Here is a 26887-nt window from a genome sequence, read left to right on the forward strand (position 1 = left end):
GATTATTGAGGCCACGGTTGACCTTCTGAGGTTTGGTTGTATCATTGTAGCCGCCTCAGTCATTGTCATGCCATGATTTATGACATGGTATACAACTATTGCCCGAATTTCATTGGACACTCTGCTGTTGCTGCCGCTGTCTTGGTCCGTGGCCTTGTCCTCTACCACGTTCCCCCCCACCTCTCAAACAAGGCCCACAACAAGTTGTGTCATTTTGAACAGGTGATTTTTGTTGAATGAACAAATTATATAAGTTTTATGTACCGTTACGGTACCGGGCTCTTAGAGCACGCACTTCTAGGCTGCAGAACAGTTTTATCTCAAGGGCCATCGTAGAACTGAACAATTATGCACCTCTATCTTCCAGTCAGCACAGTTGCACTTTATAGAAATGGACTTTATGTAATGGAACTTACGTGTAATGTTTAATACCCTGTTATTTTAACTATATTTATTGTGTGAATGTGTATATGAATGTGAGCATTGTTTTTAGAGGATGCACAAGCAAATTTCGTTGTGTGGTACTACTGCACAATGACAATAAAAATCTAATACTACTACTACTATGTGTATTGTATCCAAACAATTGAGAAAAGGGTTAGAGTCTTGAAAAATTATTTTGATCATTGGTTGTGAGTTTTGTGTCTTGTGAAAAATGACATCAAGGTTCTGAAAATAGTAACAAATTGATTGTAAAAAACTGTATTTCAGCAAATTAGCTCTCATACATCTCTCCCCAGCCTGTGTTACAACAATAGTTGGGTAGTTTTCAACAACAGAACTCTTTGCGTTTGACAATAACTCACATAATTTGTGTTGAACATGTCCAAGTGAGTTATATTTCTAGCAGACAAATGTAGATAACATGTATAACATTGTGAGAGATATATTACAAACAACCACTGAGTTACCGACGCTCAAACACCAGGTGTTATATCACCCGTCTCACACTGCTGAACACATCTGCTCTCAACTATTACAATAGAGCAAAAACATTTAGTGTCTTTATGAAATCACTCATTATTATTGTTTTTTTTTTTGTTTTTTTTGTTTTTTTTTTAGCTCAGCCCAAAATAATGCAACAAGTAAATAAACATCTATATTACTGTAAGCTGTTGCACAAACATAATGACAGTGTGTGTGCTGTCTTCAGGTAAATGATGTGGAGTGTGTTTGCATATTGATCAGACGCTTCAGTGTGTGAGAGTGTTTATAGTGCTGTGAGTTTAACACTTCATCACTGACACACACACCAATCTTCATCAACATGATCTTCATCATCATCTTCATCTGGACTCTCACAGCGTTTGCTCAAGGTTTGTGGAGCACAAGTTTGATATCAATTCATTTCTTCAAGTTTATTGTCAAAGTTTTGAGTGTATTTTCTTCTTGTTGTGTTTCAGAGTGTAGAGGACAGATCACCGTCACTCAGAGTCCCTCAATAACAGCAGAACAACCAGGAGCAACTGTGAACATCAAATGTACAACCAGCAGTAATGTGCACGGTGGAGATTGTTTATCCTGGTACTCACAGAAACCTGGAGAAGCTCCTAAACTCCTGATTTATTATGCAAACCGCCTCGAGTCAGGAACTCCATCTAGATTCAGTGGCAGTGGATCTAACAGTGATTTCACTCTGACCATCAGTGGAGTCCAGACTGAAGATGCTGGACATTATTACTGTCAGAGTTTCTACTATCCTGAGAGCATTCGGTGGTTCACACAGTGATAAAGAGTCGTACAAAAACCTCCGTCAGTCAGAGTCACAGAAACTGAAACTGCAGCTGCTCAAACACACACACACACACACACACACACACACACACACACACACACACACACTCAACAGAAACACAAATATAAACTTAATATTAATTTTGCTGCACTTTATTTATATTACTGAAGAAATTATTTTGATAATATTTTTTCAGATAATTGATGGTTTATATATTCTCGTATATTGTTGTTCATTTGTTTTTATAAAGCATGATTATTTGTTCTTCCTAATCATACACTCATACTGTAAACTAAAGTGAATCATAAAGATGTTGTTGCTTGAATAGTTTATTAATCATCGGTAACACTTTAAAATACGGATCCTTCGTTAATGAATAACTACACAGGAACAAATGAGTAACACAATGTTAACAATCTAGTAACTACAGTTAACTAACAAGTAACTCTGATTAACGAATTAGTAATTAATAGCACACAGATTTAAGTGGTAGTTTACTAATAACTAATCAATAACTACTATTTTTCAATACTTCCCAGAGAAATAATGTGTTACTAGTGTACAAGTGTTACTACATACTTCTATAGGAATTATGAATTATTTGGATCCGTATTCTAAAGTGAAGATCATGTTAACTAACTAGTTATGACTCAAGTGTTACTACATACTTCTATAGGAATACCAAACACAAGTCATTTCAAGCGTATGATATATTGTTTGTGAACTTTTAAATACTATACTTTTAGAAAATTTCTTTAGAAGTATGCATAAAACACTTGAGCCATTACTAGTTAGTTAACATGATCTTCACTTTAGAATACGGATCCAAATAATTTGTAAGTCCTATAGAAGTATGCATTAACACTTGAGTCATTACTAGTTATCATGATTCCATGCTGTAGTTACTAATGAAGAGCCAACCCGAAAGGGTAGAATCATCTAATCATTCACAGGATATATATACACACACATATTTATATATATATATCTACATATGAGCAAAGAGACATACATAAAAACACTTTTGAGAAGTAGGTTAAATAATAAAATAACTGGTATTTGGATGGCTGATGACTCAGTATGTTCCAGTGCTCACCATGATGAGTCTAGTTATTCAAAGCCAGTCCAGAGGAATGCCGGAGAATCGGCCACAGGGTAAGTGTTCCAGACAAGTGCATTTATAAAAACAATTCTTAAAAATTATTTAGTTTATGAATAGTTCTCTAAAAGACAGCAGGCTAATTATTGACAGCTTTCCCAAATCATAAGTCTGCTACGCTATTACATATTTATAATTAGTGTACAGTATCTAGCAGTAATGTTAGTGCTAGTAATTTTTCCTGCATTAGTTATTAAGTTTTGCATGAATTGTGATTTTTTTTCATTATTTCTCTGGGAAGTATTGAAAAATAGTAGTTATTGATTAGTTATTAGTGAACTACCACTTAAATCTGTGTGCTATTAAATACTAATTCGTTAATCAGAGTTACTTGTTAGTTAACTGTAGTTACTAGATTGTTAACATTGTGTTACTCATTTGTTCCTGTGTAGTTATTCATTAACGAAGGATCCGTATTTTAAAGTGTTACCTAATCATCTTCCATAAAGCCGCTGTTTAGATCATCATGTTCAGATTCACAGATGAACTGATTCAGAGAAAGAGAGAAACCGTATTTAACACGATCAGACGCTCCACCGTCCCACAGTCAGTCTGTCTGTAACATTCACTGTTTTCTGGATCATTCATTATTAATCCTGCGATGCGTCTGATTCTCACACGAGCAGAAGACAGATCTCTCACCACAGCGCTTCAGTCTCCAGCAAACACACTTAACACACTCACAAACATGTTATTGCTCGGCACTGGAATACAGCGCTTCATTGTGTGGAAACTTCACTGTGATTTTACAAGATTAAATACTGTGTTTTCCTGAAATCATTGTTTATTCGGGCGAGACGACATTTACAGGGTTTTAGGATACAGATGATTTTCTTTTATATGAATATGAGACTTTGAATGTAACAGAAAATATTTGAATATGTGGATTAGTTTACTGAAATTATGAAATATGGATAGGCACATTGCACACTTTGTCAAATCTCATAGTAAATCAAATCATTGTGAATTAGAAAGAAATGTTTCTTGAAAAGAATCAAAATCCTATGAATCGTGAATTGAATCGATCACTATTTAAGATTTACACGTCTAGTCCAGTCACACATGATCCACCAGTGAAGAGTCTCATTACATTATATAAGTTACAAGTCATATAAACTACTTCTCAAACTTCATAACTGTCTCCTCCCTCCATCAGCAGAAGTGAAACTGTCCCAGTTCAGAGCGCTGAACCAGTAAAAGAGTGAAACTGTCCCAGTTCAGAGCGCTGAACCAGTAAAAGAGTGAAACTGTCCCAGTTCAGAGCGCTGAACCAGTAAAAGAGTGAAACTGTCCCAGTTCAGAGCGCTGAACCAGTAAAAGAGTGAAACTGTGAGTTTGAGGTGAAAATCTCATTTGCATTGTCAGGTTTAGTGACTGTGATGGTCTCAGAATAGAGCCGCTCGTCTCCAGTGACCATGTTCAAACCCCAAGAGCTTCATTTCACATTTACTGCTGAATGCAGCTGTTCTCCACTATTACAATTATGGTGTAGCGACACCTCCATACATATCACACACTCACAATACCATATTATTGCCATACTCCATCAAAATGCTGAATCTGGTTTAACAGTGTGTGTGTAAATGAACAGACTTGGTGCTGATAACCCAAAGCACAGACAATAGAGACACCAGAATAACAATATTCATGATTCTGAAGATGAAAATACTGAATTATTTCAGACGAATATGCTTGATCTCTGACTAGATATATTTAAAATAATGTCGGCCACTTTTTACTGGTCACATCAGACATTTGGCATTTTCAGGAGCCACAAATATTCCCCCATTGCATTATTATATTATATTCAACATTATATACAGTAGTTTAATGTAGAAGTGACACGAAAACCCTGTAAACTTGAATTTTTTCATGTTGTGTGAACGATACGATACATATTGTCACTATCCACGACATATCGATGCATTTTTGTATTGCGATATATTGTGAGATTTGATATTGTTACACCGCTAATCACAATAATCAAAAGCCGCTGAAACTTTAGTGCAGGACTTTGGAGGAACGACACACTGATCAATGATGCAGTCACACACACATGTGCGGCGTTCAGATGAAGCTTTATTGAATGAACAGCAATGGCAGCACATTGGCAGACGGCTTCAGTATTGAGCTGTAGATCACGTGCCGCTCAGATCCGCTGGTGTTCACTGGAGAAACATCAGCACTCGGAGCTCTTGAGGAACGAGGCCTCGTGAGCGGCTCCGGCATGTGTTGCTCTGCAGACCAAGCGCTCTGCGGCTTCCCAGCGTGCTTTGCTGAGGCTCAGGACGCTGCTGCGACTGTAGAGACCGCCCCGCTCGCTCTCTGCGCTGGTCTGAACCCCCTCGGTGACCTCTGACCCGTCCAGCGTCCAGCTCACCGTCGCCCCCTGTGGAGAGTAAGAGCCGAGCAGGCAGAGCAGAGCGGAGGAGTCTCCAGAGATCAGCAGAGACACGGAGGGAGACACGGAGGGCCCCGCTGGAACACACACACACACACACACACACACACACACACACACACACACACACACACACAGTTAGTTAGATGTCAGACATGGTCATGTAGTAGAAATCACAATAATTGTATCTTTACAGAAATTCTACATAACTGCTTTCATTCATAAATATCCCAAATATCCTGAATTCAGTTAAAAATATTCTCAGTTAAATCAATATTCACTAAAAAATGTATACTGTACTTCTATATATAAATCAGTTCTGTAAAGCAGACATGATAATGATATACAGCGGATCTTACAGTAATTTGATATTTTCTGAATAATCAATTCATTATTAATAGTAGCCTATATTTTGAAAAATTCTTGAGACTCTCACAATCATAATTATCAGCAAATTTCAGTTCAAATGATGAAATATTCAAATCTATATCTGTCTGATGATGACGCCTAAAAATGATTTTATCCGTATAATCAAACTTTTGTGTCACGGATTTCAAAAAGTATTAGCAGTTAAATTTACCAAGAATTATGGACACAATTATGTACTTTAAAAAAACCTGAATATGACAGAAAAGATTACAATATTACAAACTACATTCAATATAATATCACAATAATATTGCAACCAATATATTACATTTTAAAACAATATGAAATATGCTTTGAAGATTAACGTGCTTATTTTTCAAAATGCTTTGTTTCTTTTTGTCTGATGAAAATTATAAAAATTATATGTATTTTGTCCGCATTATACAACTTTTGTTGAAAATTATATATGAAGAAAATATTTAATAGATTTTAAAGTACTGCAGTCAATACATGAAGCGAACTAAATTTGAGCAATAATATGTTCAATTATTTGTGTAAAATGAAAAAATGACATTTAAAAACATTTATATGAATTATACATTTTAAATAAATGATTAAATAAATAAACAAATAGACTCATTTGTTTTGTTTTTTCAGAATTAAATTATAGAACATTTAATTTTTCTGAGTTTAGTTTCAAAATATTAATTAAATCAATATTGACTATTACTGAATGTACACTGTAAAGAAATTTAGTAATTTAAAAAATCAATCAAGTAAAAATTATTAATTGATAAACGTTTGTTCCTTTGCTGTACACAGTAAAACTGTAATAGATTTAACTGGACATTTCATGGTACATTACAGTAAAATACTGTTAAATTTACAGTTCTGGAAGTGAAAATAACAGGTCTGGCAAACAAAGCTGCATTTTTCTTACCATAAAAGTTATAGATTTTTTTATAGTGTATCAAGTTTAAGAAATATGCATAAATATAAATCAGTTCTATGAAGCAATTACGATATGCTTTCAAAAATATGATATTTGTTCCGTTCTCCAATAATTAAAATGTTTAACTCATTTAAAGAACTTTCTAATCAATTAGTAAAATAGAAAACAAAAAGCTTTGCAATAATATGTTTTTGTAATAAATTAGGAATAATTTGGCCAAATGCTGTTAAATAACATTAAACCTCCTTTTAAAAACACACACATCATAAGTTTTTATTAGATAATTTAGAAAGACTTACAGTTTCTGATCGTCAGTTCAGTTCCTCCACCGAAAGTCCACCACAGTGTTTCATTCTAGAGAAAGCGCCGTACAAAAACCTCCGTCACACTCAAATGAACACACACTCCAGCAGATAAAGAGATAACACACACACACACACACACACACACACACTGATATGAGACTCGACATCATATCTTCTCAACATCAACTGATTGATCGAAAAAGAGCCACAAAATGTTCATCTTTAAAAGTAAATATGTATTACATGAAGCCTGAAATTCATTGTCATGTTTCATAATTACTCCCAAAATAAATTCATCATATTTATATCAATTCTGTTGACCTGCTTTATAATGAAATCTTCAGGCAGATGTAGATGGTCGTTCTCTATTGGATGACCTTTGACCTGTTATACAGTATCATGATGATATAAATCTGCAGATATTAAATGCTCTCAGCATCAAAGTCTGAAACTGATCATTAAAAGTGTTTAGAGCGAGAAGATCGACCCAAAATAACATGAAGTAAATCATGAGTGTGTTTCTGGAAATGATAAATACAAGTTTATTAGCAAAGACACTAAAACACAAAACAGTGTGTGTGCTGTCTTCAGGAAAATGATGTGGAGTGTGTTTGCATATTGATCAGACGCTTCAGTGTGTGAGAGTGTTTATAGTGCTGCGAGTTTAACACTTCATCACTGACACACACACCAATCTTCATCAACATGACCTTCATCATCATCTTCATCTGGACTCTCACAGCGTTTGCTCAAGGTTTGTGGAGCACAAGTTTGATATCAATTCATTTCTTCAAGTTTATTGTCAAAGTTTTGAGTGTATTTTCTTCTTGTTGTGTTTCAGAGTGTAGAGGACAGATCACCGTCACTCAGAGTCCCTCAATAACAGCAGAACAACCAGGAGCAACTGTGAACATCAAATGTAAAACCAGCAGTGATGTGTACAGTTTTATTGGTGAGGGTGATTGTTTATCCTGGTACTCACAGAAACCTGGAGAAGCTCCTAAACTCCTGATTTATAACACAGACACCCTCCAGTCAGGAACTCCATCTAGATTCAGTGGCAGTGGATATAACAGTGATTTCACTCTGACCATCAGTGGAGTCCAGACTGAAGATGCTGGACATTATTACTGTCAGAGTTTACACTATATCAACAGTAAAGATGTGTTCACACAGTGATAAAGAGTCGTACAAAAACCTCCGTCAGTCAGAGTCACAGTGACTGAACTGCAGCTGCTCACACACACACACACACACACACACACACACACACACACACACACACACACACACACACACACACACACTCAACAGTGAGGATTTTCATGGATATTGAATGAAATATAAAACTTTCTTTTCATTTTTACATGCTAAATACAACACTCTTTATCTTATTTAATTTAACTAACTCTATATCTGTGAGGTTCATCATTTGTTCTCATGTTCTCATCATGTGTATCTGCAGGTGTTTTCATGAGTTAAAGCCCTGATCCAATGAATCACACAAAAAAATACACAAAGACTTAAAGTTAGACTTTTATTTAATTTGATTGAATAAAGTCGTGACTAAGTGATAAAGCGCACAGTCTTGTATGAAAGTCCTTAGCGTGGCAGACGCAGACGAGAGCGACTGAAGCCGATGTGAGAATGAGCCTCGGGCCAGTGCGAGCCAGGGCTTTAAACGGGCCGTGTCGGGCTAATAGCCTCGGGCCCAAAATCTCCCGTAACACGCCTCTCACACACACACACACACACACACACACACACACACACACACACACACACACACACACACACACACACACACATCGTTTCACCAACATATGGAAGTTTTATCAGAAAACAGTAACACTTTACAATAAGGTTCATTTATTAAAAATTAGTTAATGTATTAACTAACATGAACTAACCATGAGCAATACATTTGTTACAGTATTTATTCATCTTTGTTAATGTTAGTTAATAGAAATAAAGCTGTTCCTTGTTTGTTCATGTTAGTGCATTAACTCATGTTAACAAGATTTTAATAGAGTATTAGTAAATGTTTAAATTAATATTAACAAAGATTAACAAATGTTTTATAAGTGCAGTTCATTATTAGTTAATGTTAACTAATGTAGTTAACTAATGTTAACTAATGAACCTTATTGTAAAGTGAAAACTAATCAGAAAGATATCACTGGAAACAGCGAAACAAACGTGATAAAAGCGACCGTTTGCTGGCACTTTTGTTGTTTACTTGAATATTTAAAACTCAAGCATTGATGTTTTACCTAGGTTTACAGTAAAAAGTGATAGTGCATTGATAATAATGAATCGATGTGTGTCAAGATTGCAAATTAGTCACACAGAAATAAGTAGCCTACTGTTAGGTCTATTTCACAAAAGAAAGAGGACACACTTATTATTCAGTCATGTCTGTTTCTGTTTATTTGGTATTACAGGACATATTTACATCACATTTAGAAAGAATTATAATTTCTTCAAATATGCCACCAAAAATACGACCTGAGGTCAGAGCTTTAGCATCTCTCCTAAGGCTACAGTTATATTTTCAGTCAGAGAAACAGAAAAAAAGTCGCTTTATTTTATGATAGTCCGGTATAGAGACGAGACGTAGGCTACTGACAGATAAAATAAAAAACGTAATTGTGATAGCCTTTTAGATTTTTCTGATTTCTTCAGGCATTCATATTTACCATGTTTAACTGTGGTAATGGTTAGCGTACAGTCTTTTGCATCGCGTATAAATATTTCTACCTTATACGGTGATCAGAATCCACATCGGATCACAAACAGAAGGCATTCAAACATGAAGTGAGTTTTGAGGTAAATAATTTTCAAAGTCTTTAATGCTGACAGAATCATCCGGCGCTGGCGTCTCCAGACTCAGGTAAACCCCGCCTCTGTTCGTAGCCACTCCTCTAGCCCGAGCTGGCCCGCTTTGGACCAAGGTATTCGTCGGGCCAGAAAACCCTGGCCGTTGGCCCCGAGGAAGCCCCGGCGAGGCCCGATCAAGCCCCGGAAGTGACCGTGGAAACGCGACTGGCCCGCACTAGCACGCCCGGCTCTGGCCCGACAGTGGAAACGTGTTTACTGACGTCAGACACGGACAGAGCGCAATGGGGTTGTATGAGATTCTCTGATATCAAAGTCCCTCAATCCTATTCTGAAGGTCAGGACTCCAAGCTCTTTCAGTGAAGACGCTGCTGTATCAACACTGTCGAATGACCGTCCTCCGCGAAGCAGAATCAGAATCTGTGACAGTAAAGGACAGTAAAGACACGGTCTCTAATGGACTGGAGTTCAGGAGTTGCCCTGCTTTGTGTCTCATTTCTCTAACAACATCAAGAATGTCTTCCTTTCTCGTGTACGTGTTTAGATAGAAACGGACCTCTGCATCTCTGCTGTACTGGACCAGAGAAACACGATCTCTGTTCTCAGCAACTTTCGAATCTCTACACAATTCTTTCAAAAAACTCTTTCATCGCAGGGAACCCATTCCTAGAGTCACCCGAGGCATCCAGCAGGAAGACGACATCTCTAACCGGTCTACGGTCCTCAGCTGAGAAACACACGGGTCAGATGAGGGACATTGTAACCTAAAGCAATGATTAAACTGCAGTAAAGCTTCAGCTGTCATTGAGCAGCAGTTTTACAGACTAGAATATACTGAGAAAGACAAATAAGAGTCCAAAATAAATAGTACATTCAAGCCCATTTTCTTCAATAAGTAAAAAAAAAAGTAAGGAAGTGTTTAAAAAAAAGTATGAAAGAGAATCGCAATTATTTTTTAAATGTATATTTGATGATTTACTTACTGCCATCATCAGTTTGGTGCCGCTGTTCAACGTGAACCACAGAGATACACACTAATATCAGCAGAAGAAAAACCTCCTGAACGCTTCACTAACTGACCTTCACACACATCAACAACAAACACATCAACAACAAACACATCAACAACAAACACATCAACAACAAACACATCAACAACAAACACATCAACAACAAACACATCAACAACAAACACATCAACAACAAACACATCAACAACAAACACATCAACAACAAACACATCAACAACAAACACATCAACAACAAACACATCAACAACAAACACACCAACTCACTGCAGAAACTCACTGACTTCCCCTGCTTTATTAAGATCATCATTACTAAATTACTGACTATATTTATTAAAGTGAACATGTTTATATCATGTGTGACTCACAATCAAACTCAGTTATTCAGTGACTGACAGAGACTCGTGTGTGTGTGTGTGTGTGTGTGTGTGTGTGTGTGTGTGTGTGTGTGTGTGTGTGTGTGTGTGTGTGTGTGTGTGTGTGTGTGTGTGTGTGTGTCTGATCTTGTATTCAGAATTTAAATGATACAATTTTAGTTTGGCTATTAGAAGATTGAATGATATGAAAGAGTGATTTTGACTCTGTTCTCTTCAGTGATTGTGTTTTGTGTCTGTTAATGAGAGACTGTCTTCAGGAAAATGATGTGGAGTGTGTTTGCATATTGATCAGACGCTTCAGTGTGTGAGAGTGTTTATAGTGCTGTGAGTTTAACACTTCATCACTGACACACACACCAATCTTCATCAACATGACCTTCATCATCATCTTCATCTGGACTCTCACAGCGTTTGCTCAAGGTTTGTGGAGCACAAGTTTGATATCAATTCATTTCTTCAAGTTTATTGTCAAAGTTTTGAGTGTATTTTCTTCTTGTTGTGTTTCAGAGTGTAGAGGACAGATCACCGTCACTCAGAGTCCCTCAATAACAGCAGAACAACCAGGAGCAACTGTGAACATCAAATGTAAAACCAGCAGTGATGTGTACAGGGATAGTAATGGAAATTATTTATCCTGGTACTCACAGAAACCTGGAGAAGCTCCTAAACTCCTGATTTATAGAGCAAGCACCCGTCAGTCAGGAACTCCATCTAGATTCAGTGGCAGTGGATCTAACAGTGATTTCACTCTGACCATCAGTGGAGTCCAGACTGAAGATGCTGGACATTATTACTGTCTGGCTTTATACTGGCCTGCGAGCATTGCGTGGTTCACACAGTGATAAAGAGTCGTACAAAAACCTCTGTCAGTCAGACACACACACACACACACACACACACACACACACACACACACACACACACACACACAGGACAAACACAGGATCTACACATGTGCTCAAAACTGACTTATGACTGAAATTAATTATATTACTGTGATCTGTCCTGTGACAGACGGGTTAGACTCAACTGTACACAGAATCAGAGAAAACTACAAAACTGACATAAAATCAAACAAAAATATTACATTTTGCCTAGTTCCAGTCTTGTAGTTTTTTTTTGTAGACTATATTGCACACATATCTTATTCTAAATTCTTATAAAGTCATTGTGTATCATAAGTAACATAACGATGTTTTTGAGCCTTTTTCAAGCTCCTTCATCTCAAACTAATTAATTTATTATTCATAACTCATTTCTCATGAGCAGAAGTGAAACTGTCCCAGTTCAGAGCGCTGAACCAGTAAAAGAGTGAAACTGTGAGTTTGAGGTGAAAATCTCATTTGCATTGTCAGGTTTAGTGACTGTGATGGTCTCAGAATAGAGCCGCTCGTCTCCAGTGACCATGTTCAAACCCCAAGAGCTTCATTTCACATTTACTGCTGAATGCAGCTGTTCTCCACTATTACAGTTATGGTGTAGCGACACCTCCATACATATCACACACTCACAATACCATATTATTGCCATACTCCATCAAAATGCTGAATCTGCTTTAACAGTGTGTGTGTAAATGAACAGACTTGGTGCTGATAACCCAAAGCACAGACAATAGAGACACCAGAATAACAATATTCATGATTCTGAAGATGAAAATACTGAATTATTTCAGACGAATATGCTTGATCTCTGACTAGATATATTTAAAATAATGTCGGCCACTTTTTACTGGTAACATCAGACATTTGGCATTTTCAGGAGCCACAAATATTCCCCCATTGCATTATTATATTATATTCAACATTATATACAGTAGTTTAATGTAGAAGTGACACGAAAACCCTGTAAACTTGAATTTTTTCATGTTGGGTGAACGATACGATACATATTGTCACTATCCACGACATATCGATGCATTTTTGTATTGCGATATATTGTGAGATTTGATATTGTTACACCGCTAATCACAATAATCAAAAGCCGCTGAAACTTTAGTGCAGGACTTTGGAGGAACGACACACTGATCAATGATGCAGTCACACACACATGTGCGGCGTTCAGATGAAGCTTTATTGAATGAACAGCAATGGCAGCACATTGACAGACGGCTTCAGTATTGAGCTGTAGATCACGTGCCGCTCAGATCCGCTGGTCTTCACTGGAGAAACATCAGCACTCGGAGCTCTTGAGGAACGAGGCCTCGTGAGCGGCTCCGGCATGTGTTGCTCTGCAGACCAAGCGCTCTGCGGCTTCCCAGCGTGCTTTGCTGAGGCTCAGGACGCTGCTGCGACTGTAGAGACCGCCCCGCTCGCTCTCTGCGCTGGTCTGAACCCCCTCGGTGACCTCTGACCCGTCCAGCGTCCAGCTCACCGTCGCCCCCTGTGGAGAGTAAGAGCCGAGCAGGCAGAGCAGAGCGGAGGAGTCTCCAGAGATCAGCAGAGACACGGAGGGAGACACGGAGGGCCCCGCTGAAACACACACACACACACACACACACACACACACACACACACACACACACACACACATGGAGAAATTAGGATCATTTGACTTTAAAAATACATGTTACATTTTTAAATGATCCCCAGAATGAGTTTGAAAAACATTGTACAAGTAAATTTATGGTTAAATTGTGATGTTGTTAAAAGATCTTGAAAACTAATTGACCATTTCAATATTAATTGTATTTTAAGACACTCACAAACATAAACATCAGCAAATTTGATAGATCAATTTTCAAAATGATCTTCAACTAAGTTTCTTTTTGTCTGATGATCTCCAACAAAATTATATTTATTTTGTCTCATTATAAAACTTTTGTGTCATGCATTTAAAAAAGCCCTTAATAGTTACAGTTACCAAGAATTATAGACAAAACATTTTAATCTAAATCTAATTTTTAAAAACATTGTCCACATGAACATTTATTAATACAATGTGATTTCTTCATATAAGATTAAGAAAACAAATTTAAATAATAATTTCAGTATTAACTGTATTTTTAAAAAAATATTTTGATACCAAAAATATATCGTAATTTTTAGCCCATTTTCAATTATGATTTTTATAAAGCAGTAAAAAACACAATCATCTCATCTTTACTGTAGTTTCACCGCACGGCTTATATTCACAGACACTATCCTGAATTTAGGTTCAAAATATTCTCCATTTAATCAATATTGACTATTACTAAATATACACTGTAAAAAATTATCGTAATTTTAACGGTAAAATACTACGGTAAAAAATGGTAAATGGTTTGTTTCTTTACTGTATAGTGAAAACTGTAATAGATTTAACTGGATATTTCATTTGTTAAAGTTACAGTTTCGAATGTAAAAAACATTGAATATCACCAAATATCATATTTATAATATTGCAGACAATATAATAAATAAATACATGCAATCAATCAATCAGTAAAATAGAATAAAATGTGACAATAAATACGATGTTTTTATAATAAATTAAGATGTTGCCAAATGCTGTTAATTAACCTTAAACCTTTTAAACACACACACATCATGTTTTTATCAAATAATTTTAGAAAGACTTACAGGTTCTGATCGTCAGTTCAGTTCCTCCACCGAAAGTGTACCACAGTGTTTCATTCTAGAGAAAGCGCCGTACAAAAACCTCCGTCACACTCAAATGAACACACACTCCAGCAGAGAAAGAGATGAACGACACACACACACACACATTTTATATACTTTACTTGATTCCACATTACAAGTCAAATTTCATTAGGAATCAATTTTTTTGAATAATCCAACAGATTAAAACCTGTGTACATGACTACCACACACACACACACACACACACACACACACACACACACACACACACGGGTCAAACACTAGCACAAGAAGGTTCTCAATGGTCGATATCAACGACTGATATTCGAGAGTCAAGAGTCCTCCATAAACAAGTCAAATGCACATGAGAGATGTTCTGAGAGATGTTGACAATATCGGGTGTATTAGCAATTCCTAAAAGCATTTGAATAAGTTTTGATGACCTTTGACCTCTGGAATGACCTTTGCCCTCTCGTGGAGTTCACAGTGAAATACTCGTTTCTTTTAGTGATGAAACTCTGTCATTTGATTCTTCAGAAAGTCTGAACTCTGAACAGAGACTCGTGCAGAATAAAGAAGAAATGATTTGTAAACGTGTAAAGAAGTGAAAACACACTCCAGTGGATCATGAGAATAAAACACATTAAAACTGGATCAGTTTCTTCTGCATGTGTTCGTGTTCATGTGTGTTTTCCTCCAGCTGGTTTTTGCTCAGAGTCGCTTTGCATCGGCACGTGTTTCAGCGCTCGAGTGTTTATAGCCTTCAGACTCACACACTTTATAACACACTGCTGTTTACCGCGGTACAACCCAACACACACCATGAATCTCTTCAGCGGCTTCATCTGGATTCTGACGGCTTTTATTCCAGGTAACAGAAGTCAAAGCTTGTCCTTTATGAGTCTTTAATGTTCATTTCATTTGATAAACTCATATAATGTTGTTGTCGACAGCATCCAGAGGAATCTCTGTGACTCAGCCTGAAGTTGTGAATGTTTCTGAAGGAGGAGAAGCCGCGATAAACTGTAAAACTGATCCTGGGATATATAGCTGGTATTTAGCTTGGTATCAGCAGAAACACGGAGAAGCTCCTAAACTCATCATTTATCGGGTAGATGAACTTAATGATGAGAGTCTCAGTCGATTCAGTGGGAAAGGAGAATCTGGAGGAACAGATTTCACTCTGACCATCAGTGGAGTCCAGACTGAAGATGCTGGACATTATTACTGTCAGAGTTTCCATTGCAGAACAGATTCTGATGGGGATTGTGAGGGTGATTATGTGTTCACACAGTGATAAAGAGTCGTACAAAAACCTCCGTCAGTCAGAGTCACAGTGACTGAACTGCAGCTGCTCAAACACACACACACACACACACACACACACACACACACACACACACACACACACACTGTGAATAAATGACTCAATATGATCTTATTGAACACACTCTCTTGAGCTTCATCAGTTTTTTACCTTTTTGATTGTGATTTTTCAGAATTCATATTTATCTCCTGTTTACATCCTTCATGTAGAATTCAGTCACTTTTGTTTTTCACTTCAGTGGATATTTTTCAATCCTTCACCACATTTTTCTGCATTTATGATTTACAGTTTTTTATAATCACTTTGTTACTATTTTCAGAACCTTGATGTCATTTTTCACAACTCTAGACACAAAACTCAAAACGGTTATCACTTGTAACACAGGCTGTCTAATGTTCAAAACATTGCATTGTGCATTCACATCTAAAGAAATCGTGCACTTGAACAATCATTGGTTCAAAAAAACAAATTTACGGTATTGTGCAATACCATAGAAACATAACTATAGATCACCCACACACAAGCAACCGATAGTTTCACTGTGTCATTGATCGTACAATCATTACTGTAAATATTGTAGAACAAAATAAGTGATACAGGTTTCATTATGGTACCACATGTACAGTAAATACATCTCTGTAAAAGTACTGCATTAGTAGAGAATACTACAGACACAGTGGAATCATTGAACAAAGTTTATAATATATTGATGCAAAACACTACAGTACAATCACAACATTTATTTGAATCAAAGCAAAAATAACTAGCTATGAAATAGAAAAGAAAAGACAGTGCTGTAAAACATCAAATGCAGTGTTCCTCAACTTGCTTGCTTGTAAGAAACAAAACAGGAGTGATAACTTCTACATTGTCATCAACTCTGTGTTGTGGATTTGGCCACAGGTTCTCATCTACATCACAATGGATGTTTTCATTAGCCAAACATCTTGGAAAAAACCTTCGGGCATGGCGGATCCATGACACTGGTCTGCTGCGATGTCATTGCAGGGGTCATCCATGGCCTGGAGAAGAGTGACTTGTTCATGAGGGTGCCTATCATGATTCATGAACCTTCCATCTCCATGCAGAGAAAAAAAATCCCAATTGGGTTAAGGAAGGGAGAGTATGGGTGTAAATACAGGGTGGTAAATTGTGCATGGGCCTGAAACCATGCTTGCACTACATGAGCATGATGGAACCTGACATTGTCCCACACAATGACATTGGTCACACCTTCAGCTCTACAAACCTGATCGAGCTCATCAAGAAAGGGGACAAGGAGAGCTGCATTATATGGTCCAATATGAGGTCTGCGTCCCACCACACCATCTTCTGATATAGCTGCACACATGGTAATGTTGGCCCAACGTTGTCCAGGTACTTGGATGGTTGCCCGCTGGCCAATGAAATTCCGACCTCGCCTCCTTGTCTTGGCCAGATTAAAACCTGCCTCATCCAAATATATGAATTTGTGATGGTCGTCATCATCAGCATCCAGCTCCATCACCCTCTAAAAATATATTTTTTTAAAGAGATTTAGAGATTACGGTACAATGTAAAATTTGTGGGAATGTTTTTACAACAGCCATCTTGAAACTGAACTTGCCTGAACATACTCAGTCCTCATTTGCTTCACTCTATCTGCATTTCTTTCGAAAGGCACATGGTATAGTTGTTTTATAGATAACTGGTGACTTTTCAGTATGCGTGCAATAGTCGGCAAACTTACGGATCCCACATTGTTGAACATGTCTTCATTGTCCAAGATATGCTGGTGAATTTCTGTAAGGCGAATATTATTTCTGGCCCGAACCAATCGACCACAGCCTGCTCTTGTTGGTCAGTTAGAGTTGTGCCTCTGCCTCCACTATTTGGCCTGGTCACAATTCTACAGGGAACATTAGAGTAAGAAGACACTTGGTCACATCACCTATTCTGCGATACACATTGGTATGCAGTCATTTGACAATTGAGAGTAGCATAATGTTTAGTGCATGCTGATAACTTACCGGAAAGTTCTGATTATTGAGGCCACGGTTGACCTTCTGAGGTTTGGTTGTATCATTGTAGCCGCCTCAGTCATTGTCATGCCATGATTTATGACATGGTCTACAACTATTGCCCGAATTTCATTGGACACTCTGCTGTTGCTGCCGCTGTCTTGGTCCGTGGCCTTGTCCTCTACCACGTTCCCCCCCACCTCTCAAACGAGGCCCACGACAAGTTGTGTCATATTGAACAGGTGATTTTTGTTGAATGAACAAATTATATAAGTTTTATGTGTTTTGTATCCAAACAATTGAGAAAAAGGTTAGAGTCTTGAAAAATGATTTTGATCATTGGTTGTGAGTTTTGTGTCTTGTGAAAAATGACATCAAGGTTCTGAAAATAGTAACAAAGTTATTGTAAAAAACTGTATTTCAGCAAATTAGCTCTCATACATCTCTCCCCAGCCTGTGTTACAACAATAGTTGGGTAGTTTTCAACAACAGAACTCTTTGCGTTTGACAATAACTCACATAATTTGTGTTGAACATGTCCAAGTGAGTTATATTTCTAGCAGACAAATGTAGATAACATGTATAACATTGTGAGAGATATATTACAAGCAACCACTGAGTTACCGACGCTCAAACACCAGGTGTTATATCACCCGTCTCACACTGCTGAACACATCTGCTCTCAACTATTACAATCAAGCAAAAACATTTAGTGTCTTAATGAAATCACTCATTATTGTTGTTGTTTTTTTTGTTTTGTTTTTTTTGTTTTTAGCTCAGCCCAAAATAATGCAACAAGTACATGAACATCTATATTAAGCTGTTGCACAAACATAATGACAGTGTGTGTGCTGTCTTCAGGAAAATGATGTGGAGTGTGTTTGCATATTGATCAGACGCTTCAGTGTGTGAGAGTGTTTATAGTGCTGTGAGTTTAACACTTCATCACTGACACACACACCAATCTTCATCAACATGACCTTCATCATCATCTTCATCTGGACTCTCACAGCGTTTGCTCAAGGTTTGTGGAGCACAAGTTTGATATCAATTCATTTCTTCAAGTTTATTGTCAAAGTTTTGAGTGTATTTTCTTCTTGTTGTGTTTCAGAGTGTAGAGGACAGATCACCGTCACTCAGAGTCCCTCAATAACAGCAGAACAACCAGGAGCAACTGTGAACATCAGATGTAAAACCAGCAGAGATGTGTACAGGGATGGTGCTGGGGATTGGTTATCCTGGTACTCACAGAAACCTGGAGAAGCTCTTAAACTCCTGATTTATTATGCAAGCACCCGTCAGTCAGGAACTCCATCTAGATTCAGTGGCAGTGGATCTAACAGTGATTTCACTCTGACCATCAGTGGAGTCCAGACTGAAGATGCTGGACATTATTACTGTCAGAGTTATCACAGAGGTGGTGTGTTCACACAGTGATAAAGAGTCGTACAAAAACCTCCGTCAGTCAGAGTCACAGTGACTGAAACTGCAGCTGCTCAAACACACACACACACACACACACACACACACACACTCAACAGTGAAAAACACAAAAATGAACTTAATATCAATTTTGCTGAACTTAATTTCAATTTTCAATTTTGAAGATTATATAAAATGATTTTGATCATTTCTTTTAGATAATTGATGGTTTCTCATACGGTTGTTAATGTATTTTTTATAAAGCATGATTATTATTTATTATTTATACTTCTTAATTATACACTCATACTATAAAGTGAATCATAAAGATGTTGTTGGTGCTTGAATAGTTTATTAATCATCTTCCATAACGCCGCTGTTTAGATCATCATGTTCAGAGTCACAGATGAACTGATTCAGAGAAAGAGAGAAACCGTATTTAACACGATCAGACGCTCCACCGTCCCACAGTCAGTCTGTCTGTAACATTCACTGTTTTCTGGATCATTCATTATTAATCCTGCGATGCGTCTGATTCTCACACGAGCAGAAGACAGATCTCTCACCACAGCGCTTCAGTCTCCAGCAAACACACTTCACACACTCACAAACATGTTATTGCTCGGCCACGGAAATACAGCGCTTCATTGTGTGGAAACTTCACTGTGATTTTACAAGATTAAATACTGTGTTTTCCTGAAATCATTGTTTATTCGGGCGAGACGACATTTAAGGGCTTTTAGGATGCAGACGATTTTCTTGGTCCCACTTTATATTAAGTGGCTTTAAGTACTATTACTATTTACATTGAAATTAATAATTTGATACAATGGACTTATTGTGTACATACATGTTTTTACATTGTACTTATATTTTTTAAATACCTTCATGTGATTACAGCTGTAATTAATGTATGTAATTACATTTGTAATTACACTGTTGACCCTTCCCTTATACCTTAACCCATCCTTAAACTTGACCACACCAGCACACCTGTCCCTGACCTTACCCGTATCACACCATAGCAGCAAAAGTGTTTTACAATAAAACATGAACACAATAAGTACATTGTACTTAATATAAAGTGGGACCATTTTCTTTTATATGAATATGAGACTTAGAATGTAACAGATAATATTTGAATATGTGGATTAGTTTACTGAAATTATGAAATATGGAATACTAAAAAGGAAATCCTAGGTATTTTATAGGCGCATTGCACACTGTGTCAAATCTCATAGTAAATTGAATCATTGTGAATTAGAAAGAAATGTTTCTTGAAAATAATCAAAATCCGATGAATCCTGAATTGAATCGATCACTATTTAAGATTTACACGTCTAGTCCAGTCACACATGATCTACCAGTGAAGAGTCTCATTACATTATATAAGTTACAAGTCATATAAACTACCTCTCAAACTTCATAACTGTCTCATCCCTCCATCAGCAGAAGTGAAACTGTCCCAGTTCAGAGCGCTGAACCAGTAAAAGAGTGAAACTGTGAGTTTGAGGTGAAAATCTCATTTGCATTGTCAGGTTTAGTGACTGTGATGGTCTCAGAATAGAGCCGCTCGTCTCCAGTGACCATGTTCAAACCCCAAGAGCTTCATTTCACATTTACTGCTGAATGCAGCTGTTCTCCACTATTACAGTTATGGTGTAGCGACACCTCCATACATATCACACACTCACAATACCATATTATTGCCATACTCCATCAAAATGCTGAATCTGGTTTAACAGTGTGTGTGTAAATGAACAGACTTGGTGCTGATAACCCAAAGCACAGACAATAGAGACACCAGAATAACAATATTCATGATTCTGAAGATGAAAATACTGAATTATTTCAGACGAATATGCTTGATCTCTGACTAGATATATTTAAAATAATGTCGGCCACTTTTTACTGGTAACATCAGACATTTGGCATTTTCAGGACCCACAAATATTCCCCCATTGCATTATTATATTATATTCAACATTATATACAGTAGTTTAATGTAGAAGTGACACGAAAACCCTGTAAACTTGAATTTTTTCATGTTGGGTGAACGATACGATACATATTGTCACTATCCACGACATATCGATGCATTTTTGTATTGCGATATATTGTGAGATTTGATATTGTTACACCGCTAATCACAATAATCAAAAGCCGCTGAAACTTTAGTGCAGGACTTTGGAGGAACGACACACTGATCAATGATGCAGTCACACACACATGTGCGGCGTTCAGATGAAGCTTTATTGAATGAACAGCAATGGCAGCACATTGGCAGACGGCTTCAGTATTGAGCTGTAGATCACGTGCCGCTCAGATCCGCTGGTGTTCACTGGAGAAACATCAGCACTCGGAGCTCTTGAGGAACGAGGCCTCGTGAGCGGCTCCGGCATGTGTTGCTCTGCAGACCAAGCGCTCTGCGGCTTCCCAGCGTGCTTTGCTGAGGCTCAGGACGCTGCTGCGACTGTAGAGACCGCCCCGCTCGCTCTCTGCGCTGGTCTGAACCCCCTCGGTGACCTCTGACCCGTCCAGCGTCCAGCTCACCGTCGCCCCCTGTGGAGAGTAAGAGCCGAGCAGGCAGAGCAGAGCGGAGGAGTCTCCAGAGATCAGCAGAGACACGGAGGGAGACACGGAGGGCCCCGCTGGAACACACACACACACACACACAGTTAGTTAGATGTCAGACATGGTCATGTAGTAGAAATCACAATAATTGTATCTTTACAGAAATTCTACATAACTGCTTTCATTCATAAATATCCCAAATATCCTGAAATATCACAAATATCCTGAATTCAGTTAAAAAATATTCTCAGTTAAATCAATATTCACAAAAAAATGTATCCTGTACTTCTAAATATAAATCAGTTCTGTAAAGCAGACATGATAATGATATACAGCGGATCTTACAGTAATTTGATATTTTCTGAATAATCAATTCATTATTAATAGTAGCCTATATTTTGAAAAATTCTTGAGACTCTCACAATCATAATTATCAGCAAATTTCAGTTCAAATGATGAAATATTCAAATCTATCTGTCTGATGATGACGCCTAAAAATTATTTTATCCGTATAATCAAACTTTTGTGTCACGGATTTCAAAAAGTAATAGCAGTTAAATTTGAATATGACAGAAAAGATTACAATATTACAAACTACATTCAATATAATATCACAATAATATTGCAACCAATATATTACATTTTAAAACAATATGAAATATGCTTTGAAGATTAACGTGCTTATTTTTCAAAATGCTTTGTTTCTTTTTGTCTGATGAAAATTATAAAAATTATATTTATTTTGTCCGCATTATACAACTTTTGTTGAAAATTATATATGAAGAAAATATTTAATAGATTTTAAAGTACTGCAGTCAATACATGAAATGAACTAAATTTGAGCAATAATATGTTCAATTATTTGTGTAAAATGAAAAAATGACATTTAAAAACATTTATATGAATTATACATTTTAAATAAATGATTAAATAAATTAAAAAATAGACTCATTTGGGGTTTTTTCAGAATTAAATTATAGAACATTTAATTTTTCTGAGTTTAGTTTCAAAATATTCATTAAATCAATATTGACTATTACTGAATGTACACTGTAAAGAAATTGAGTAATTTTAAAAATCAATCAAGTAAAAATTATTAATTGATAAACGTTTGTTCCTTTGCTGTACACAGTAAAACTGTAATAGATTTAACTGGACATTTCATGGTACATTACAGTAAAATACTGTTAAATTTACAGTTCTGGAAGTGAAAATAACAGGTCTGGCAAACAAAGCTGCATTTTTCTTACCGTATAAGTTATAGATTTTTTTATAGTGTATCAAGTTTAAGAAATATGCATAAATATAAATCAGTTCTATGAAGCAATCACGATATGCTTTCAAAAATATGATATTTGTTCCGTTCTCAATAATTAAAATGTTTAACTGATTTTAAAGAACTTTCTAATCAATTTGTAAAATAGAAAACAAAAAGCTTTGCAATAATATGTTTTTGTAATAAATTAGGAATATTTTTGCCAAATGCTGTTAAATAACATTAAACCTCCTTTTAAAAACACACACATCATAAGTTTTTATTCGATAATTTAAGAAAGACTTACAGTTTCTGATCGTCAGTTCAGTTCCTCCACCGAAAGTGTACCACAGTGTTTCATTCTAGAGAAAGCGCCGTACAAAAACCTCCGTCACACTCAAATGAACACACACTCCAGCAGAGAAAGAGACAACACACACACACACACACACACACACACACACACACACACACACACACACACACGCACACACACAAACACACACACACACTGATATGAGACTCGACATCATATCTTCTCAACATCAACTGATTGATTGATCGAAAAAGAGCCACAAAATGTTCATCTTTAAAAGTAAATATGTATTACATGAAGCCTGAAATAATTGTCATGTTTCATAATTACTCCCAAAATACATTCATCACATTTATATAAATTCTGTTGACCTGCTTTATAATGAAATCTTCAGGCAGATGTAGATGGTCGTTCTCTATTGGATGACCTTTGACCTGTTACAGTATCATGATGATATAAATCTGCAGATATTAAATGCTCTCAGCATCAAAGTCTGAAACTGAGCATTAAAAGTGTTTAGAGCGAGAAGATCGACACAAAATAACATGAAGTAAATCATGAGTGTGTTTCTGGAAATGATAAATACAAGTTTATTAGCAAAGACACTAAAGGGCAAAACAGTGTGTGTGCTGTCTTCAGGAAAATGATGTGGAGTGTGTTTGCATATTGATCAGACGCTTCAGTGTGTGAGAGTGTTTATAGTGCTGTGAGTTTAACACTTCATCACTGACACACACACCAATCTTCATCAACATGACCTTCATCATCATCTTCATCTGGACTCTCACAGCGTTTGCTCAAGGTTTGTGGAGCAAAAGTTTGATATCAATTCATTTCTTCAAGTTTATTGTCAAAGTTTTGAGTGTATTTTTGTTGTGTTTCAGAGTGTAGAGGACAGATCACCGTCACTCAGAGTCCCTCAATAACAGCAGAACAACCAGGAGCAACTGTGAACATCAAATGTAAAACCAGCAGAGATGTGCAGAGATGGAGTGAAGGGGATGAAGCTTTATCCTGGTACTCACAGAAACCTGGAGAAGCTCCTAAACTCCTGATTAAATTTGCAAAAAAACTCCAGTCAGGAACTCCATCTAGATTCAGTGGCAGTGGATCTAACAGTGATTTCACTCTGACCATCAGTGGAGTCCAGACTGAAGATGCTGGACATTATTACTGTCTGAGTCAACATTGGATCAACAGTAACTGGGTGTTCACACAGTGATAAAGAGTCGTACAAAAACCTCCGTCAGTCAGAGTCACAGAGACTGAAGCTGAAACTGCAGCTGCTCAAAGGAGGATCTGAAATAACATCATCTAAATTAATCTGACACTCTTAATAATTATAAAGGTCAGAAAGAGATTTTGTGCTCTTAAAGATCAGTGACACATTTGAGATCTGAGTGATTTCAGTTTGCACTAGTAGCCTTTTATTATCCTAATTTTCACAATACTCCATGGTTATTTCATTTGAGTATCTCGTCCCAACATGTAATTGGTTCACTGTGCACTATATTCATACTATATACTGCAGACAGTAAGAGTGTTATATTATCTTGCTGTTTTAAATATAACCTTGATCAACAGTTCAGTTTAGACACGCCTCTCCCTCCTCTGCACCAATCAGAAGCCTCTGATAAGAAAGACCAAGATAAGAACTTTAATTTGTGCTTTTAACTGAATTTTTATATAAAACTTATTCACAAAGCAACGAGAAGGTACAAACTGGCAGCTGTCGATAACATGACCTGATAAACCTCAGTGTAAACTGGTGAATATGAACAAACACATTAAAATGGTGAACAACTGGAACAGGATCAACTATTTCAGCAGAAACTTACAGAAACCTGGAGAAGCTCCTGAACTCCTGATTTATTATACAAACCGCCTCAACAGACTCATTTCTCTGAAGTCTAACAGAGAAAGTGAGCGAGTTAAACTTATATTTCATCATCAACTGATTATTATTTGTTCTTTAATAACATACTTGCACATTTAGATTGTGTGGATCTTATTTCAGCAAATTAACTCTCTTTCCCCAGCCTGTGTTACAACAGGGTTATGGTTATGAATAATTCACATAATCTGAGATTGTGTTGAACATGTCCAAGTGAGTTATATTTCTAGCAGACAAATGTAGATAACATGTATTTGAGAGATATATTACAAACAACCACTGAGTTACCGACGCTCAAACACCAGGTGTTATATCACCCGTCTCACACTGCTGAACACATCTGCTCTCAACTATTACAATCAAGCAAAAACATTTAGTGTCTTTATGAAATCACTCATTATTGATTTTTGTTGTTGTTTATATAGATCAGCCCAAAATAATGAAACAAGTAAATAAGCATCTATATTAAGCTGTTGCACAAACATAATGACAGTGTGTGTGCTGTCTTCAGGTAAATGATGTGGAGTGTGTTTGCATATTGATCAGACGCTTCAGTGTGTGAGAGTGTTTATAGTGCTGTGAGTTTAACACTTCATCACTGACACACACACCAATCTTCATCAACATGACCTTCATCATCATCTTCATCTGGACTCTCACAGCGTTTGCTCAAGGTTTGTGGAGCACAAGTTTGATATCAATTCATTTCTTCAAGTTTATTGTCAAAGTTTTGAGTGTATTTTCTTCTTGTTGTGTTTCAGAGTGTAGAGGACAGATCACCGTCACTCAGAGTCCCTCAATAACAGCAGAACAACCAGGAGCAACTGTGAACATCAAATGTAAAACCAGCAGTGATGTGTTCGGTGGAGATTGTTTATCCTGGTACTCACAGAAACCTGGAGAAGCTCCTAAACTCCTGATTTATTATGCAAGCACCCTCGAGTCAGGAACTCCATCTAGATTCGGTGGCAGTGGATCTAACAGTGATTTCACTCTGACCATCAGTGGAGTCCAGACTGAAGATGCTGGACATTATTACTGTCAGAGTTTACACAGCATCAACAGTAAAGATGTGTTCACACAGTGATAAAGAGTCGTACAAAAACCTCCGTCAGTCAGAGTCACAGTGACTGAACTGCAGCTGCTCACACACACACACACACACACATGATCTTATTGAACACACTCTCTTGAGCTTCATCAGTTTTTGACCTTTTTGTTTGTGATTTTTCAGAATTCATCTTTATCTCCTGTTTCCTATTACATCCTTCATGTAGAAATTCAGTCACTTTTGTTTTTCACTTCAGTGGATATTTTTCAATCCTTCACCACATTTTTTTTAGATTTTCTGCATTTA

At 36.9% G+C, this 26887-nt stretch overlaps 2 long non-coding RNA genes and 3 gene segments (V, D, J or C); 3 read left to right on the forward strand and 2 right to left on the reverse strand.

Annotated features, from left to right (window-relative positions):
• The first annotated feature begins 1246 nt into the window (after positions 1–1246).
• Positions 1247–1770, forward strand: LOC306992967 (Ig kappa chain V region 4135-like). The segment is given in 2 exons: positions 1247–1316; positions 1404–1770.
• A 2461-nt stretch (positions 1771–4231) lies between these two features.
• Positions 4232–7928, reverse strand: LOC306992486. The gene is made up of 3 exons (XR_013796299.1): positions 7904–7928; positions 6916–7020; positions 4232–5372 (listed from the first exon to the last, which is right to left on the reverse strand). It is a non-coding gene; the product is annotated as an uncharacterized lncRNA (long non-coding RNA).
• Positions 7929–13215: 5287 nt separating this feature from the next.
• Positions 13216–14993, reverse strand: LOC306993152. The gene is made up of 2 exons (XR_013796407.1): positions 14722–14993; positions 13216–13632 (listed from the first exon to the last, which is right to left on the reverse strand). It is a non-coding gene; the product is annotated as an uncharacterized lncRNA (long non-coding RNA).
• A 3951-nt stretch (positions 14994–18944) lies between these two features.
• LOC306992741 (immunoglobulin kappa variable 4-1-like) lies at positions 18945–20131 on the forward strand. The segment is given in 2 exons: positions 18945–19093; positions 19181–20131.
• A 5873-nt stretch (positions 20132–26004) lies between these two features.
• On the forward strand, positions 26005–26617 carry LOC306992670 (Ig kappa chain V region 4135-like). The segment is given in 2 exons: positions 26005–26204; positions 26292–26617.
• The last annotated feature ends 270 nt before the right edge of the window (positions 26618–26887 follow it).

Source organism: Phoxinus phoxinus (genome assembly GCF_949152265.1).
Source record: "Phoxinus phoxinus genome assembly, chromosome: 24".
Classification (NCBI taxonomy): Eukaryota; Metazoa; Chordata; class Actinopteri; order Cypriniformes; family Leuciscidae; genus Phoxinus; species Phoxinus phoxinus.